Source organism: Gallus gallus, chromosome 1 (genome assembly GCF_016699485.2).
Source record: "Gallus gallus isolate bGalGal1 chromosome 1, bGalGal1.mat.broiler.GRCg7b, whole genome shotgun sequence".
Lineage (NCBI taxonomy): Eukaryota > Metazoa > Chordata > Aves > Galliformes > Phasianidae > Gallus > Gallus gallus.
In genome coordinates this window covers 129,852,583-129,870,486 of record NC_052532.1, presented here as the reverse complement: position 1 = coordinate 129,870,486, position 17,904 = coordinate 129,852,583, and positions in this window count along the sequence as shown.

The window sequence follows — 17,904 nt, the reverse complement described above, 5'->3', positions numbered from 1 at the left end:
CTGTGGCTCCATTAGTAATAAAACATTGAACAAGGAAAATGTGGGTCATTGATGAATGGAAGGGGTGGATTAGTGACAGTGGACACAAAGTTGATCTAAGTGCTTTTTTTTGCCTCTTGCAGAATGTCACCCTTGTGCTACTATCTGTATGCTATAAAAACAAATTGTTATGTAGTAATCTGTCAAATTCATAAATTGTGTTACTGTAAAAATGTTTGTGTTTACCATTTTAAAAGACCTTGCCTATTCACAACTGTGACATCTGGAAGCAGGAGAAGAAGAGGAAAAAATATTACTAGTTTTATTTTACTCTAGTTCTCACTCTCTTGACACAGTTAATAATAAGAGTGGACACAAGTTCAAGCTGCATTTTGATATTGGCAGGAAAAAAAAGTACAAGCATACGTGGTCTTCCCAGTGATGGCTGTGAAACTCTCCTGCTTGTGGAGATCTATTATGCACTGAAATATTTTATTGAGGGCAGAACCCTTTACACAACAACACCTCATTGTTTCTCTACCGAGATCCAACTCTGCAACCATAAGCAACTGCAAACCCACTGAATTCCTTCCGCAGAATTCTACAGGCTTTGGAGTAGACCCTAGAGCTTTAAGTAATTAAAGTTGGCTTTCCTGAAAGGCTAGATGCTCTCCTTCCCCTCTCTGAGCCTCCCACATCTCCTAAGCAGATGCTGGAGGATCCTGGTTCAAGCACTCTGGGCTGGTCCTGAGGGTAGGCGTGCTCCCGGATAATGCATGATACTCCTGCTCTGGCTGCAGTGAGTCATCTGCTCAGCATCCACATCTACACACATCTCATGGGCTTTGCGGAGTGACTGGAGAACATTCGTGCTGGCTGCCCTGCTGTGTCCCCCATGCACAGGAGCTTTGCTGAGGGAGAATGGGAATCCTTCAGGTTCAAGAATTCGGGAGGAAGTCAATCAGGGGGTTGAGGATGATTTTGCAATAGAGCAGGGAAAGTGTTTGGCAGATAGGAAAAGGCAAAAACATTCTCAGTGCACGGGAGGGGATTAGATGCAAAAATAAGCAGGAAAGTACAAAGAGTGAGAAGGCACCAGCCTTGCAAGCTGCTTACACTGATGTCTCAGGGATGTGTTTTGCTTTTAGATCTTCCTAATGTTTCCTGATATGTGAGGAGTGAAGTCACTTTCTTAGAAAATTTCCTAGGACTACAGCCCAGAACATGAAAGTCCTATTAAAATATACAAGCTTGCTGCTCTAAGCCCATAATTTTAACAGGTTGGTTGGTTTAACAAGACCTATTTTGGAGTGCAGACCTACGTTCTGAGATATGTTTTGGATTAGTGTGATGGAAATGTGTTGGTTTTATAGGTCAATTTTCCACTGTAAATTGCTTCTCGCTTTTAATGGATTTTTATCCTCTAGCAGGTTTGGTCTTTTAACAGGAATTCATTGGACAGACACACAAGTGGATCAGTCTCAAAATAAAAGCTGATTCATGACATTAACAGTAGTAGTGGACATTATACTAAGGACTGGATCCTTTATATCAGTGAAGTGGTTATTTATGCTGTATGGCTACCTTACCATCAATCAAGAGTCCAGCCTCTGTCTGGTAAAAACCTGTGGTAGTTCTGTATTATGGTTATCAGGAGAAGCTCTCAGAGAAAGAGCATCAGGAGGTGGCAAGACTGCCTTTGTCTGTGGCCCTTTCTTGCTTATATAACAGTAATAAGATCTCCTACATCCCCTGGAGGATGTGCACCTATCTCTGTGCCAAGAGTTCTCTGTCTCATTGATCACAGCAGCTCTGGGCTGCAGAAAGTGAGGTGAGCAAGCTTGAGGGAACTTCACTGTACATCCTTAGACATGGATCAGCGCTGGCCATACTAACATTTTCTAGGCTGCAGGAGAATGGGAATCACATCACTTACTCAGATAGCCTGCACATGAGATGGGTGGTCTGATTACACTACCCAGGATCCTGCTGCATGGTGGCAGGAGCAGGGATCACAGCAAGTGTCTAATCCTCCCCACTCACCTTAGGGTCCTATCTTGCAGTATGGGATGGCTTGTTCTCTGGAGGGTCTCTGTATTTTGCCATTGGCTACAAAAGCATAGCTTGATCTGGACCTCCAATCATACGTAGCCTAATTTTAGTCCTTCGCTCCTGGCCTCTCACTCCACTTTTCTGCCAAGGGTGGTAGCGTCTGTCATACAAGGGGTGGGTTTTTGTGACTGTGATGGAACTGCAACTGAGAGACAATATTGCACTGACAAGTGGTTCACAGACTAGTCCTTTTCCTCTTAAAAGTGTAGCAATGTGTATGATTTGTTATGGGTGCATTTTATGCAGATATCTTTAAATTATGTCTTTATCCCTTTATGTTGTGCTTACTCCATGACATTAATGTTTTCCTCCAAGTACAGATACTCAATGCAAATGGAATGTTTTCTTGGACAAGTGAAATTGTTCCAAAAGCCCAGATGCAGGGGATCAAAACTATTTACTATGTTAAGACAAAGCAAGAAACCTCTCCATCTCTACTAAATAAATAAATAAATAAAAGACAAAGTGCTAGTTTCTACCGCTTTGGAAACAAAACATTTCAGTTTCGCTTTAGGAAATGACATCTTGAATGTTGGCTAGTATTTGTGAAGTATGAAAGAAACTTAAGAAGAAGGAAAAAAATAGTTGTTATAGGTTAAATAGGTAGTTCTACGTTGATACAAAATGAGCTTTCTCTTCTGTCTAGAAGATATTTTCCTCTTTCTTTCCTTTTGTTTTTCAGATTTGGCCATTGAACCAAAAAAAAATCTGTCATGCCCTGAGCCCAAGTTTATATCTTGTGAATGTTAATGGCCACAGAAAGAATAGCTCAATGTAAATAAGTTACGTTTTCAAAATTAATGAGGTCTGCTAATTGAGTTTATCCAGGTAATAAAATCCATCTAATAAAACGAATCCATCAAATATAATTCTTCCAGTTCTATAAAAAATATATGTTTCTCTGCCTGTATATCATCTGTGTGGAGATAATGAATACCTTGTGACATTGGGGTCATAGGTCAAATCCCAGACCTTATTACAAATCTAGGGAAAATTACCTTTTCACTGACCTATAGTACGACCTAATAGTCTAGGAGGAGTTAAAGGCCAATTGTTCATTCAGCATCACCAAATAATATATATATAAGTGTATATATATATATTTAATAACACTGATGCAATGATAACTTACTGCTGTAGATGTGGATTTATGGCACATCCACAGGGATTTCTCATGCAGATCTCAAGATGTCAAAAAACAACATAACAGCAACACTCTGAAGTGCATGTTTGAAATGAATGATGACAGACCTTGGCGTGTCGGGTACGGTTTTATTGTTCCTCCAGTGATTTGCGATAGACCCAAGCAGTGCATCTTTAACAACTCAAGACGACAAGCTTCTCTCACACATTTAAGGATGTGGGTTAATTGCAGCTACTTTTGCTGGCTGCAAGGAAATGAGGTGTTCAGGGTGCAGCTCTACTCAGTACCAAAAGCCCTACCAGGAGATCCCAGCGCTCCTTTGCTGTGGCTTCCAGGTGGGGCTGGGGTAGGGCTAGGCTGCCACATCGAGCCAGGGAGATGGCCTAGGTTCTTTGAAAGCCCTTGGAAAGGGGGATCCGGGGCCATGACAGGGTTTTTTGCTCTGTTTTATAGCGCAGTCCCTCCAAAAACTGTGTCAACTGAAGCAGGAGGGAGCTCCGTGACCTGCAGGGTGTGCAGGACCAAGCTACACCCCAGATTTCTGGCTGAAGAGAGTGGCTTTAATGTGAAAAGGAAAGAGTTGCCTTTTTTGCATCTGAAAACACTGCCCAGTACCAGCTATTATGAAACCTTTCATAAGAGCCTCATGCAGTCCAAACAAGGGGAGCCTTAAATACTCACAGCTGTTCTCCACATTAATTTGCTCTCTTCTTTAAAGGCTCAGTCCCATTCCCAGCATGCAGGTCATTCACATGTCTTTCCCAGTGAGCTTTTCTCCCAGTTCCTCTCCAGCTAGCTGCACAAACATGTCTCCCATGCTTTCCTCCACAACCATGTCGAACAGCATCCCGCAATCTCAAGCCGGCCTTGATTTGCAGGTCTGCTGCCCTGTAATGACTGACAAACAGGCCACAGATTACTTCCATTTTATGACTGGAGTTTAGGGAAATTGAGCATCCTAATTAAGCACAGATGTAAGGTTAAAGTGTAGAACAATCTGGACTGGTTTTCATTTAAGTCCCTTTCTGATTCATTTGGTTCTATACGAGAGTCACAATTAGAAAAAAATATTTTGTCAATGTTGAAAGACATGTGATGTAGAACTGATTGGATTAAATCTGAGTTCATGTGAATTTTGGCAAATTCAATTAGGAGAGGCCCTTGCAAGTACTCTGTGGAAAACCTCCAATGGCTTTGCAGACTGTATTTGGATTTTCCAGTCCATAACGCTGCATGTGTTGACAGCGCGCCATTGCAGCGTAATGTGCGAGCATTACAAACAAGTTTCTTTGCTTTGCAGGAACCGTAAGGTCAGATGTGCATCAAGACTGCAAGTCCAGCTGCATGTGAGGCTTCCCAGACCATGCAGAACCCCAAGTGGGTGTGCTCTGGGGGCAAGGCAAGGACAGACCACGGTGGGCTGCATCGAATGAGACCCTATTTTCTGGAGGCAGTCCCTAAGTGCCTCCACTGTGAGCAAGTCCTTGTACCGGGTACTAAAATGTCTTACAAAATGGGTTTCTGGGTCTGAAGGTTGTGGGTCTGATCCTGCTGCTTTTTGGCAGTTGTCTGATTGCTCCTCACTTTGTTTCATAGCTTTTGCACGGGGAAAATACGTGCAGAAGACGCTGTGTCAAGCGGGACCTATTCAGGCTGTAGGGAGGTGGGAATTGGCTGAGTTTTGTCCAAACCAAACCTCACCACTCCCAGCCCTTCCTCCCCACACAGACACAAATGCCTCCCTGCTAGAGGTAACGAGCCTGAAACTGTTTTCTTTTCTGACTTTGCTCTAGATAAAATTCAGCTCCTGGCTTCCCCTGCACTAGGTGGGAATGTGCATCAATTTTAGTACTGGTAACATATGTTGTAGGCTTATATTATTTTTAATAATCCTTTGTTCTGTCTCTGCTGGCAAAGCACAATCGCCGGGGCTCCTTTGGCTTGATAGCAGCCCTGCACAAACCAACAGGCACACAGGCACAGCCTTGTTTGTGAAAAGCAAAGCACTTATTTTCCTTTCCTCAGAAATGCAATGTTTTTCTATTGATGCAGAACGGATTTGCTTTTCTCTACTCTCTCTGTTCTCCAGTCATGCACTGGATAGCACGGCAGAATTTAAAAAAAAGCAAAACTAAACAATAACAGCACATTAAAATGGACCCCTGCAATACAGTCAAAACAGAAAGCAGGGAGAAGGACTGGTGATAGAACCACAACATTCTCTGGCCACGTCCCATCACTCCTCGTAGAGGGGTGTCTGTCCCATGTGTGTCATCAGGGTTAAGTCCCCCTTTTGCTGTGGCTTTCTGAGAAGCCCCTGTCTGGATCAGCTTTGCCAAAGAGCTTGAACTGATTCCAGAAGCTTTAGAAATGTTTGGTGCTTTTTGATTCAATTTGCAGTGCCCCTTCTTCTTTTTTTTTCTTTCATAAAATATAGACAGAACAAAAGTCACTTCACGTGTTTCCCCAAAAATAAAAAGAAGCAAAGCTGTCTTAGAATGAAAATCCCCCAAAAGCAGCAACCAGAGATGCAGTGGCCATGTGGTCTGGAGCAGCGGTGGCTGCAGATCCGGCTGCTCTGAGATACCCACAACATTCAGGCATGCCTGAACCCGCTTCTATTTCCTTCTTTCGTCAAATTTTTGTATTTGGTGATTCTGCCAGCAGCAAGAGTTGCTTACACTGACCCTTTCCACTGCGGGTCTCTTCTTCTGTGCATTTACCAGTATTGACTCATGGCACTGCAGAAAGCGTGGCAGTTCAGCATGCTGATGCATCTCGGGCTCCTGCTCTTTAATAACAATTTTTCCTCTCAGAAAAATTTTCCTCTTGGTGGAAATTCTGGACTCCACTGAGTCAGTGGGAATTTTGCCCTTTCCTTTCATCCTGCCAAGATTTCCTCTGTCATCTTCAGATTGCGCCGTGAATGTTCTCCCCGTTTTATTGTCTCTGGAACTCACTTCCTGCGCTCCTCGAGTGCCAGTGTTGACCTGTTCCAGCACCCTTCCCCTCAAATGCTGTTTGTGGTCAAAAGTCCTTGTAGGAAAGCCCAGGAAAATTTTCTCTGGAGAACCTTAAAATAAGACGTGCAATCTTCTGCAATCTGGTATACCACAAGGCAGGAGAGGAAATTACGCTCAGATCTTTTGTACCATTCGAATTGACATAGAGATTAATCCTTCAGATTTAGGTGGAATCTGAGCCGGCTCTTCCACCTCTCTAAGTTTTGGATGCATAATTATGTCTCTGCGGGGAGACCAGGGATAGATTCTGTATGACACAATTATTCTTCCCCTTGTCCAGCCATCACAAACAATGAGGCCAACTTTTTTGATACTTCCTTGGAAGTATGCACGCAAATCCCATTAACAAATTAAATGCTATGAAGAAAATCGTCTTGAAGCCTTGCTGTAGTTGTAGAGGAGCCAAGCTGGGTCATATTGCAAACTTGAAAAGAAAATGACTAAGCTAGTGATCTCTGTTTTGGAAAGAAACTTTTCCTTGGAGGTGCTTTGGAGGCATGTGGGAGTGTTTATTTGTCTGGTATATGTGAATTATTCAGTTACATCTTACTGAACTGCAGATCGTTATTTTTTACTGAGGTGCTTCTCCAAATCCATTGTAGCCAAATCAGCTCAGGTCAGTATGGTTTTAATACACTGTTGTTAAAATTATGCTGCGATAGTTACCCTTTTTTTCTTCTTCTGTAGTGTGATTGTTGGATTCTGTAGGATTAGGAGCTGTTCAGCCACTGCTTGCCTCTCCACTTGCCCACAATGGCAGGAGTGCTATAGCTTCCACCAGAATCAGTTTCGTACCCAGTCACCTGGGCTTTATGAACTCAGCTGTTATTGAGTCAGTGGACTGTAGGACATCACTTCTGAAGCACACTCAGGTGTACTGACAGTCCACTTCTCAGCACCAACTTCAGGATGTACCTTTAATGCTCAGAATCACCTGGGGACCACAGGTGGGCAGACACAGATCTGCAGCACAGTGCTATTAAGCAGCATGTGGGATCATACTCAGGTTAACAACCTTCCTCCCTTCCTCCTGCCCCCCTCCCTCCTTCTGTCCCTGTAAGCTGCTATATGTTGTTGTTTAAAAATCTTCTATCTGGCTCTGGCTTCCTTCACTGTACAGAATGGGGCTTCTGGAAAATGCCTTTCAGAGGTGCTGGATATCTGTCCAACTCACATTGGTTTTGCATGGGTATGAGGTCCATGAGCAAAATTTGTCAAGAAGGACGAAATCCTAATTCTGTTTGGAATTGACAAAGGAAACATAATAACCACTGTTATTATCAGAAACACACACATACCAACAGACTTCAACACATTCAGAGTTAGATCCTCGTATACTGGTCTTGTTCACTTATTCATGCCCAAAAAGGAGCTCCTAGCTGTGCATCTCGCAGCCTGTCGTGTGACTTTTGGTGCAATTCTGCTATACTAACTCCAAACTCGTGAAGAAAAAAATAAATAAATCCAAGTGTCAAATTACTGCGTGTTGCATACGTACATGGTAACAGCTAATGAAGTCCGTGCTTATGCCAGGCAGGAAGGGGAAATCTGCAGCCTTGTTAACACTTTTGAAACGAGAGGCAGAAAAACATCTCATCTGAAATTGTGGATCTACACAAGATGGCTCCTGCCCCATGCAGCCGTGCAAAGAAACAGGGCAAAGCGCTCTCCTAGAAATAGCTTGGATTGAATAGTTTGGAGGTGCTGCAAACCTTGTCATTTCCAGGGAACCCATCAGAAATTTTCCATCTAAATTTGAACTGATCTGAAGTGGAATGAAAATGGTGCCAAGCTGTTAGCAAATTCTTTGTGCCCACCCTCCGCTTTGCTATGGTTCTCCTCGGGCCTGACTCACCTCCTTCTGGGATCACTGAACATCCCACTCCTGAATGTGTTGGAAGCTTATCTGATCCTCTACCCTTAAAGCACAATTTCTGAGAAATTTATGTACAACATTGTGAATTGATATAAAAGTAAACATTTATTATACAGAGAATAAATACTGAAAAGCAATTTTATTTTATGGAAAAATCATTCTGTCAGAGACACTATGCACAAGATCTAATAAAGCTCTTAGGAACACATGAGGGAAACGCGGGGTTCTTTCACATTGGGGTGGATTTCACATGTAAGACCTCAGCTACACTGAGATCATGCTGTGAAGCAACCTATTGTATACATTTTGCATTGAAAACAAAAGGTAGAACTTCATTGAAATAATCATAAAACTATTTTTCCTATACTAACTACAGCTGTGGGGCATGTTTCTATGGAAACAGTTTTCCTTATGTGCTTCTCTATAGCTAAAGGTCTCAAATGGACCTTCTGTCTACTCATTGCCTGTATAAACTGCAGATTCTGTACAATAATCTCTAACACAGATCAGCTGAATCTCCTGATATGTGTCAGAAAACATTATCAGGAGGCAAACACCAGTTATTGCAGGTTCCCATAAATTTATAGATAATCAGGTCCTTAGTGGCAAGTTGGCATCTTCAGTGTAAGGACTGTATTGAAGAGTTCTGATTAGAGGTCATTGTCCTACCCAAAGCTGTAACACACAGCCAGGAATTCTGAGGCTTCACCTTTGCTGTACGAAGATTTATGTTGCTTTGATTTGAATAATTTATGCTGCATAGTGCCTTTCAGATACCAGAAGCTATGAACAATTTGTTCTTTGTTGACATAAGTAAAACACTTGCAAAATCGCTGATTAAATGAACTGTACACCTTTAATACTTTTCTTATGGTAAACCATCGTTGTAGGAAGAGAAGGCATAACTAAACCTGATATTCTTTCAGTGGTACCTGACAGCACAAGTTGTTGGTAGATAAAGCCACATAGACTGTGAGACAGCTGCTATTTAAAAATACAGAATAAGCCTTTTTAGGTATGCTCAAGCTATAAGGTAATAGCACATAGCCTGTAAGCTCTTTTTATGTTCTTTCTACATTCAGAGACACTGAAATGTAAAGATACGGAAATGCAATTTTTTTTATATGCCTATGTACAAATAGTATTCTGTGCACAAATAATGCAGATGCAGATAAAGTATAGAGACTGTGATACCTACATGACCGGGTCTCATTCAGTCTAGTAAAAGGCAATAGGTACATCTATGGGGGCAGCTCCGAAAGTCACGCCTCCTATTTTATGATGTTGTCCCTTGACATCAGAGGCAGATGTTAGTTGTATGGCAGTAGAGGTTGAACCTTCCCACCAACATCCCATTATATTTTGTTGCCATGCAATAGATGGCAGCAGAGGGGCAGCCTGGCAAAATGGTGCCTGGCATGGAAGTGTGGGTAAAGCAAAGGTGTGTCATTTAATTCCTCCATGTGGAAAAAATGGCAGCAATTGACATTTTTGAATGCTTGCTGAACATTTTTGGAGACCAAACAGTGGGTGAGAGCACAGTGAGGTGGTGAGTGATGCATTTCATTAGTGGCAATAGAGACAGTGGGTCATTTCCACTGGTGCAAATTTTTACAAGTGTGGCATTCAACTCTTGTTCTGGTGCAAATGCATAGACAGTGGTGGTGACTGCTGAAAACTAGTGTTTCTTAGCTGAGAATTTGCTCTGTCAAATATTTTAACGTGCTCTTTGTAGCTGTTGTAGTTTCCATGGAAATAGATAGGAGACATTGCTTTCAGAGTGACCTATGTGCATTTATCATAATAACCAGAAAGATTTGTTTTCAAACTGTGGAATATTATCAAAGAACATCATGGTCCACTGTCATGCATATTGTTGCCAGTATGAAATTGTGTTATAACAACTCCTAGTAAACTATGAAGTTTACAGGCAGTCACTTGGGGCCCCAGTACAAGAAAGACTTTGGAATGGGTCTGGTCCAGAGGAGGGCCATGGAGATCATCAGTGGGCTGGAGCACCTCTCCTACGAGGACAGGCTGAGGTAGTTGGGCTTGTTTAGCATGGAGAAAAGAAGAGCCTGGGGAGATCTCATTGCAGCTTTCCAGTACTTGAAGGGAGATCATGAGAAGGAGTGAGATCAACATTTTACAAGAGCAGATAGTGACAAGACAAAGGGGAATTGCTTTGAACTAAAAGAGGAGAAATTTAGGTTAGATGTTAGGAAGAAATCCTAACAGGCTGCCCAGAGAAGCTGTGGGTATCCTATCTCTGGAGGCACTAGAGGCCAGATTGGTTGGGACCCTGGGCAGTCTGAGCTGGTAAGGGGCAGCCCTTCCCACAGCAAGTGGCTGTACTCAGTGATCTTTAGTGTCCCTTCCAACCTAAGCCATTCTGTGATTCTATGAACCTGTGAGTTCTTGTTATTGTGCAGGTGAATAAGACTCATCCTAAACATCTTTGGTGACTCCAGCATGACTCCAGCAGAGCTGGACAGTCAGAAATGTCTGATATTTTATGTAAGAATTTCCTCTTCCTGGTTTTATTCTGTGGCACTGTTTTTGGACACTAATAGAAGACCTTTATATATACTTTCCATATACTACAAGGTGGCTAAATCTGCATCCTATCTGAGTAAATATGCTTGGGCTAACCTTCCTAGCTGGCCATGCTGAATTTGGGTGAGGGGCAGTGGGAGGGAATGAACAAGGAAGAAAGCATGATGAACTCCATCCTGACTCTTGCTATTTTCTGGGAACGTCTAGGAGTTGAAGACAACGTCCTTGTTCATTACCACCTTTGCAGCCCCACCATGCAGCCCATATTGTCATCTCCACGTATTATCAGCCATGGACTGGGAAGAAAATTTCTCACTGTAGAAAAGGATGCAGATTTCCTGAACTCACCATTATGATTGTTTATACCGGAGCAGGGTGTGCTCTTATTAACCAGAAGTTGCCGTAAGCATGTTAGGATCAATCTGTGACCTCCTAGAGGACCTTCTTCCTTCTTTTTTCTTTCTACCACTCTTACATAAATTTGATTCCATTGCTTTTACTGTTGTTTGGATAGCTAGGGTTTTCATTTCCTCCAGATGAACATTTTGAAATGTGTGGAGTCTTGAAAGCACATTCAGGGAAACCTGCAGAGTGATTCAAGAGTGGTGGATCTCACTGGATCTAACAAAGGGAAAGCTGTGAAAGAAGGACATTCCGCTGAAGAGAAAAATAGTCAGAAAGACAGAATAAATAAATAAATAGACAATTAAAAAAAAAATTTGTTCTCAGTTTACACATTTTGGTTCACTCCAGGCATTTTTCAACCAGTTAACATCAGCCACCCATGAATACCTCTGTCTGTTGAAATATCTGAGGTCGCATTACGGGTGTATTAAAATGTTAAATATCTGTTTATTCTTTTTTTTTTTTTTAATTATTAATTACTGACTGGTGAGAGACAGTACTTATGGATTATGGGCAATCATTTCAAATATATATTTCAAATATATATCCCAGGTTGGATGTGGCTCTGGGGAGCCTGGTCTAGTGATCGGCGACCCTGCACATAGTAGGGGGCTTGAAACTCAATGATCATTATGGTCCTTTTCAACCCAGGCTATTCAATGATTCTGTGATTCTATGATATAAACTTATTTCATAGTTAGGTCTCACATCACAGTCACATTCAGGAACCTAATACTCTTAGCTTCAGATTTGTGCAAGAGCTACATTAAGGAGATTCAACCTAACACTATAACATTTGCTATTCTGCTTTTTTTTCCTTTTTTTTTTTCAGTTAGTTTATTTTGTTGTTGTTGTTGTTGTTGTTGTTGTTATCATATCCAAGCTGCATCTAAGCCTCATGCACCTGCTTGCGCTTACCTCCCTTCTCCCAATTGTCAAAGTAAATCTCTGTTAGGGTTAAATGCAAAGAAAATGAATAAGCAAGGAAAACTGCATTAAAAAGAAGGCTCTCTGCTCTGTAGCTTTCTTTGCCCCTGGCAGAGGCCAGTGTTGCAGGGCAGCTTACAAATGTGAGCACCAGCATCTGGGGTCACCTAGCACTGTGTGCAAACTCTCTTTCCCCCAGCCCACACTAACAGTGTGAAGTCTGCTCAGACCTTGAGTTGCAGCTACTCTGATTCCCACTGCATTTAACACCGATGTTTACCAGCTAGCTGTGGTTCTGTGTTTTCAGCTCTGAAGAGCTCCTTTGCTGAAATAATGTTTCCATCATTTACAAACATCCCCTTCTACCATCGCTTTAGCACCAGGCATGTCAGCATACATTTAAGCTATCGACACCTGTATCTCGACTCACCCTTTGAATTATGGAAGAGCAGTAAGAGCTGCCTATCGGAATGGCAACTTCATTAATCAGCCTTTTAATTTCACAGTATATTGCTGCTAGGGATGAAGAGATGCCTGACTTGGGTTTGGCTAAACCTATGCTAACTGCAGTGTTTACAGAGGAAAGCACCACGCACACAAAAATACAAATATTGGACAAGAAATAATCATATATGCAGTTAAAGACTGTGTTTTCCATTCTAAGCACATCCGTCCCTTTCCCTTCTTTGTTTTCTGACATGCAGTTTTTAGGTTGTTCCTTTCACTGTTTGCATTTTGTGGGATGGAGAAACCTGAATAAACTTCCCTTTAAAACCTCTGTCCCAGATCTTGGTCTTTTTGTTCCCCTCTCCTTTAATTAACGTGGCCTTGTAGAAACAATGTAGAAGATCTGAGGGTGAGTCCCTACAGAATGGAGAGGTAATTCTGTGTTGGAGTAGGATGGGTCTGGCTTGGTCACCCTCCCAAACCTGCACTCTCCCATGCCCCAAGTCACGTACCCTCATGACCAAGACAGAAATCCCAAATCCCTGCGGTGACAGCCAAGAATAGAAGGTCCAGTATTTCAGAAGCAGCAATACATCTAAATCTATTTCCCAAGAAGAAGTGTTGTGCATCTCCATCATGAGCAAATCTCTTGGGATCAGTCTGTTCTGGAGACGGTGGTTACACAAGTGGCTTTGATATTTAGCATCAGGAATTTATGGTCTGTGTCCATCAGAAGCACAGTAAACAGTGATTTTTAGGATGGCAGTGTAATTCAGGTAGGAAAGGACCCCAGTGGGTCACCCAGTCCAGCTCTAAGTAAGGTCCCATATGCAACTGAGCCGTATGCACTTGCTTCAGTTTTTTGAAGAACATGACTATGAAGATTATGTAAGTATTTTCCTAGTGAATATTGACTTGGATTAAGGAGTCTGTATAATTTATTATTTGTCAAATATAATTAAAAAAAAAAAACAACAAGAAAACAGTACTGATGTTCTGCAAATAGTTTTGCGTGGCAAATAAATTTCAGAATTTTTGATGATTGTTTTGCAAAATTCTTTATCTTTCTTTACACTGAAGATGGCTTCCAGTAGCAGACCTAAGCCTGACGTCTTCCTTTCAGCTTGGCAAATAGGAGAAGCACATGAGGTCACCTGGCTTGCAGCTCAAGTCTAACTTGGAGGTAGGAAAAACTGGTGACTGCGGAGCCTTCTTACTGATCGACTGTCTAATAAAATATAAAAATGAAGCAATGTTAAGAAATGTCTGTTCAACCACCCCTGCCAAAAATCTTTCTTAAAGTACAATTTAGGATTAGCAAATGTACTAATGCAATGTCTCTCCCACTGGACCTGTTTTATTTTAAAATCACTTTAGAAGTAATAGAAATTCTAAGCATCCACAGTTTACATTTGACATTTCATCCAATCTATCTGTTATGTAAGGATGATATATCTGAATATGAAGGATCTTGAGGCACGGGAAGGTTGCCTGGTAATGCACAAATAGACCACAGAGGAAGTTTTCTTCTCCCTCGCTCACATTATGATTCTCTGAAGGACGGTATCATTTTCACATCTCCTCCCTCAAGCAGCATAAAGTCTGTGTCCACAGAGCCTGGATATTTGCCATGGGAAAACAAAACAGCAAACAAGGATGAAAATGAAACAAAACAACTCTTTTTTTTTTTTTAATGAAAAATCTTAGAAAGTAAGGGGCAAAAACACAGCCATGTTTAGTTGCTGTTACTAGTGAGTTATTTTTAAAATTAATTGCATCTGTGTGTTTCTGGAAAAACAATCACATGGGCTATGACGTAAAAATTTCAGCAAGGAAAATTATTCAGAAAACCCCAACGCATTTCACTCACATATTGGTAAAAAAATTAGGGATTAGTCAGTTCCAAGCGTTTTAAGTGAACATGCAGTTGCCCAAACTGTGACTGCAGCAATCCTCAGTGCTGCTCATGTGTGCACGTGAGGCAGCCGAGGGGAGCACCCACTGCTTCTCTGTTGTGGGGAGAAAGAGGCTGCCTCTGGCAGAGGCATGGCAAAAACAGCTGTGATGGAGACTCCTTAAACTGTTCCAGCTAGGTCTGCCAGGTTTAATCTGATCATACCCTCTTTTACTGTAATACAAAAAAACCTAACAGTGTGTAATTACTTAAACCTTCCTTCTCGAATGCACTCTCTAATTTGAGTGCCTCACCTTTGGTGATTTGTGAGGTACGTGGGACATGATTTTTGAAGAGAATGGCACTTCACTTACAAATGTTGAAGACAACGGGACTTGACAACACACACAGCGGCTTTACATCCAGACATGTCTCAAATTAGAGAGGCAGTGCTGGGCTCTGCTCTCCCCTGCCATTCCAGCACAGGATCCGTGCATCTACATGGTGCAGGTGTGGGGTCTACGTACTGCATGGCTCCTCTCCTTCCACGCAACATCGCCCTGAGAACTGCAGGTCTGGTGATGGGCAGGGAACATGTGGAGATGTTGTGAGATATTGCCCTGCATTTGGCTTCCAGGAAGGAGATGTGATAAGTGCAGAGTCTGAAGGAATAAAAGGGAGAGGACCCATTCAACTTATTATCTGTGGTATGGAAAATGCCTCAGGGTCCCAGGGAACACGACACCGTCAAGCAGTAGACACAACAAAAATAGAAGCAAAGCCCTGAAGTGCAAATAAGGCAAGCAAATGAAGGCAAGATGCTCTGTTACAACCCATTTTGTACTTGGGAAACCGAGGCAGGGAAAGATTAAATAGTGATTTGCTCAACAGCACATGGGAAATGCGTGGCAAAGCCAGAGACCTCCAGTTTGCAAAACCCAGGTGTTCCCAAGCTACAGCCAGACAACTTCCCAGCCCTCTTTTGTACCCTATTCTTTTACTCCTGCCTCTCACTGATTTCTTTTATCTACATCAAGGTTTTCATACTACAATAGCACTGGTCTCCTGATTTTTTTTATTTCTTTACTAAACCTTGTATATAACATGATATATTGGGCTCCATGCCACACTTTAGATCAAAGCATGTCTTCTTTCAAAGAGAAGCAGTGGCACTCAGGGCAGGGGGAGCTGACCCCCTCCTGTCCTGATGTCCCTATCCAAACTCCCCATTGAGTCACAGCAAGGACAACCATAGCTTGGAGAAAGGCCACCGTGAACTCTAATAGTGCTGACAAGCCTCGCTCCCCATGAACACAGTGAGGATTCATTAGCACAGAGAGGAACCAAAAATATATAGGATGAAGAAAATTAGGCAAATCAGAGATGCGTTCAATTTTGCCTCTTCTCCCAAAGGTCCCTGGAGGAGCACAGACGGTTTAACCACTTTAACAAGCTGCGGTGTCCAGAGGTGATGTACTTAACTCTCTTCCTCCTTACACTCTGAGCACCCAGCTCCTTGTTTCCTGCTTGTTGCCAGCAGAGCTTATACAAGATTTTGTCCCTCTAGCCCAACACCAGCTTATAGCATATTTCTCCAAGATCTGTTGCCCCCATTGTCTCATTTATTTGCATCAGTGGAGCTGCAGCTGGCTGTCTTCTGCCTTCTCCCAGACTGGAAAGGCACTCAGGGCTCCAAAACCTTCCCTATCCCTCCACGCGCTTTCTGTTGTCCCACTGTGGCGATTGCTTGGGACTCTTGGTGTGTACCTAGGAACTGCCCTGCTGCAGCCCAGCTAACCACGGAGAGCTGATAATGTACTAATTAATAACATGGAGTTAGTGAGTAACTCATGCTTTACAAATAAGTCAGCACACAGAGGTCTCAAGACCCCGGTGCATCCAAAGGAGGCCCGAGAGAAACTAATTGACATCTGTGGGGGCTACAAGGTCTGTTGGCTAGCCTTGCAGCTCTCCACAGCTGCTCATGCATACCCAGAGGAGCTAGGAGGAGGCTGCAGGCAGCCAATTTTTAAACAAAGCCAGAAATCTCATCGTTGTGGATGGGTGAAAGCTTGTGTGCGTGGATGTGTGGCAAGGAGTTTAAACAGAAGTGAATCTGCAAGGAACGTGTGGCACGGTGTGGGTTCACCAAAGCCTAAGTGCTGCTTGCTTAGCAACACTGAGGACACGATTTCTTTCTTTAAGAAAAAATAAACAAATAAGCACTGTTCTCCCTGATAGCGACTCCCACCTCCTGCCCCAAAAGGATCAGCATGACTCTGCCTGTGAAGCAGAGAGGCCTGCATGTCAGCCCTGGGCCTCCATTTCTTTGGGGCTGTTAGAGGGGACCCAACTCTTTCTGAAGGCCTCATCCTTGTTGCCAAGCAGCTGAGCCCTCACGAGCGAGCCCTGGGCAAGCCATTGCTGGGGCAGCTCTTGTTGAAGAAGCAGAACTGAGAAAAGAAAGCAGCAGGGATAACAAGACCCAGAGCCCTCAGTGTGGAGCAAGGAGGGCAAATACTCCACTTTGCTGCTTCTGGTGCCACCAGCATCACCCGTCCCACTGGAGCAGCAGCCCCATCAGGCTCGGAGGGCAGCCCCACTGCTCCCTGGGTGCTCCAGGGGTGCAGGTCCCAGCCCTGCTGTCAGCCCAGGCTTCCCAGGGGCCAGCACAGGCCCGGGGCCCTGCACGAAGCCAGGTCTGGCAGCGAGGCTTGCCCCAGGCAGGCTGCTCACAGCCTGCAGGTCCCAGCACAAAAAGCAGCTTCTATCAGTGCTTCCAAAAGCTGGCCATAGGTGTGGCAGGCAGAGGGAACCTTTGAAATGGCCGTGAAGCACCGGCAGGGCTTCAGTTTTCTCTGCTGTGTATGCTGGGTGCTGCAGGGCCGCATCCTGTTGGTCACTTGCAGTTCCTGGCAGCAAGGGAAGCCCTGACTGAAATATGGGCACAATGCAGGGGAAAACCACAAGGACAGGATGTTCCCCTATTAAGGAAACTCTAGGGAAATTAGAAGTGTGCTGTGTGTATCAGAAAGAGATTCGGATGTGCCATTCAATGGCTGAGTGTACTAAATGAAGGTTGTCATATCACTGATCCCACTGGCTTTCCCCTGCCAGGGCACGTCTTTCTGGCTGCTTCCCCTCTTCCTTTTCTGTGCTGGACACAGGGCTGCGCTGCAGGGAAGGACTGCCCAGCTCGGGCAAAGCCAAGGGTCCCATCTGGGTAAACGCTCCTCTCAATAGTGACTTTTGCTCCATGGAGAACTGGGGATGTTTGCAAGGGATCAGCAGCCACAGTGGGACTAGGAGCCAGGGAACACCCCCAGCTGCTTCCCAGGGGCCATTCCACCATGGGGCTGGGAGTCAGACTGCAGCAAGGGAATGAGGATCCTTTCCACGCTAACGCTCACAAGGCAGAAAGCCAGCAGCCCCTTCTTCCCCCAAAGCCCTAAGCAGCAGAAGGAGAGGACGAGCCCATGCCGTTCTCCCCGCCAACCTCTCAGAGCCTCATTTGTGGAGGGGGGCTTGGAAGCCCAGCAGG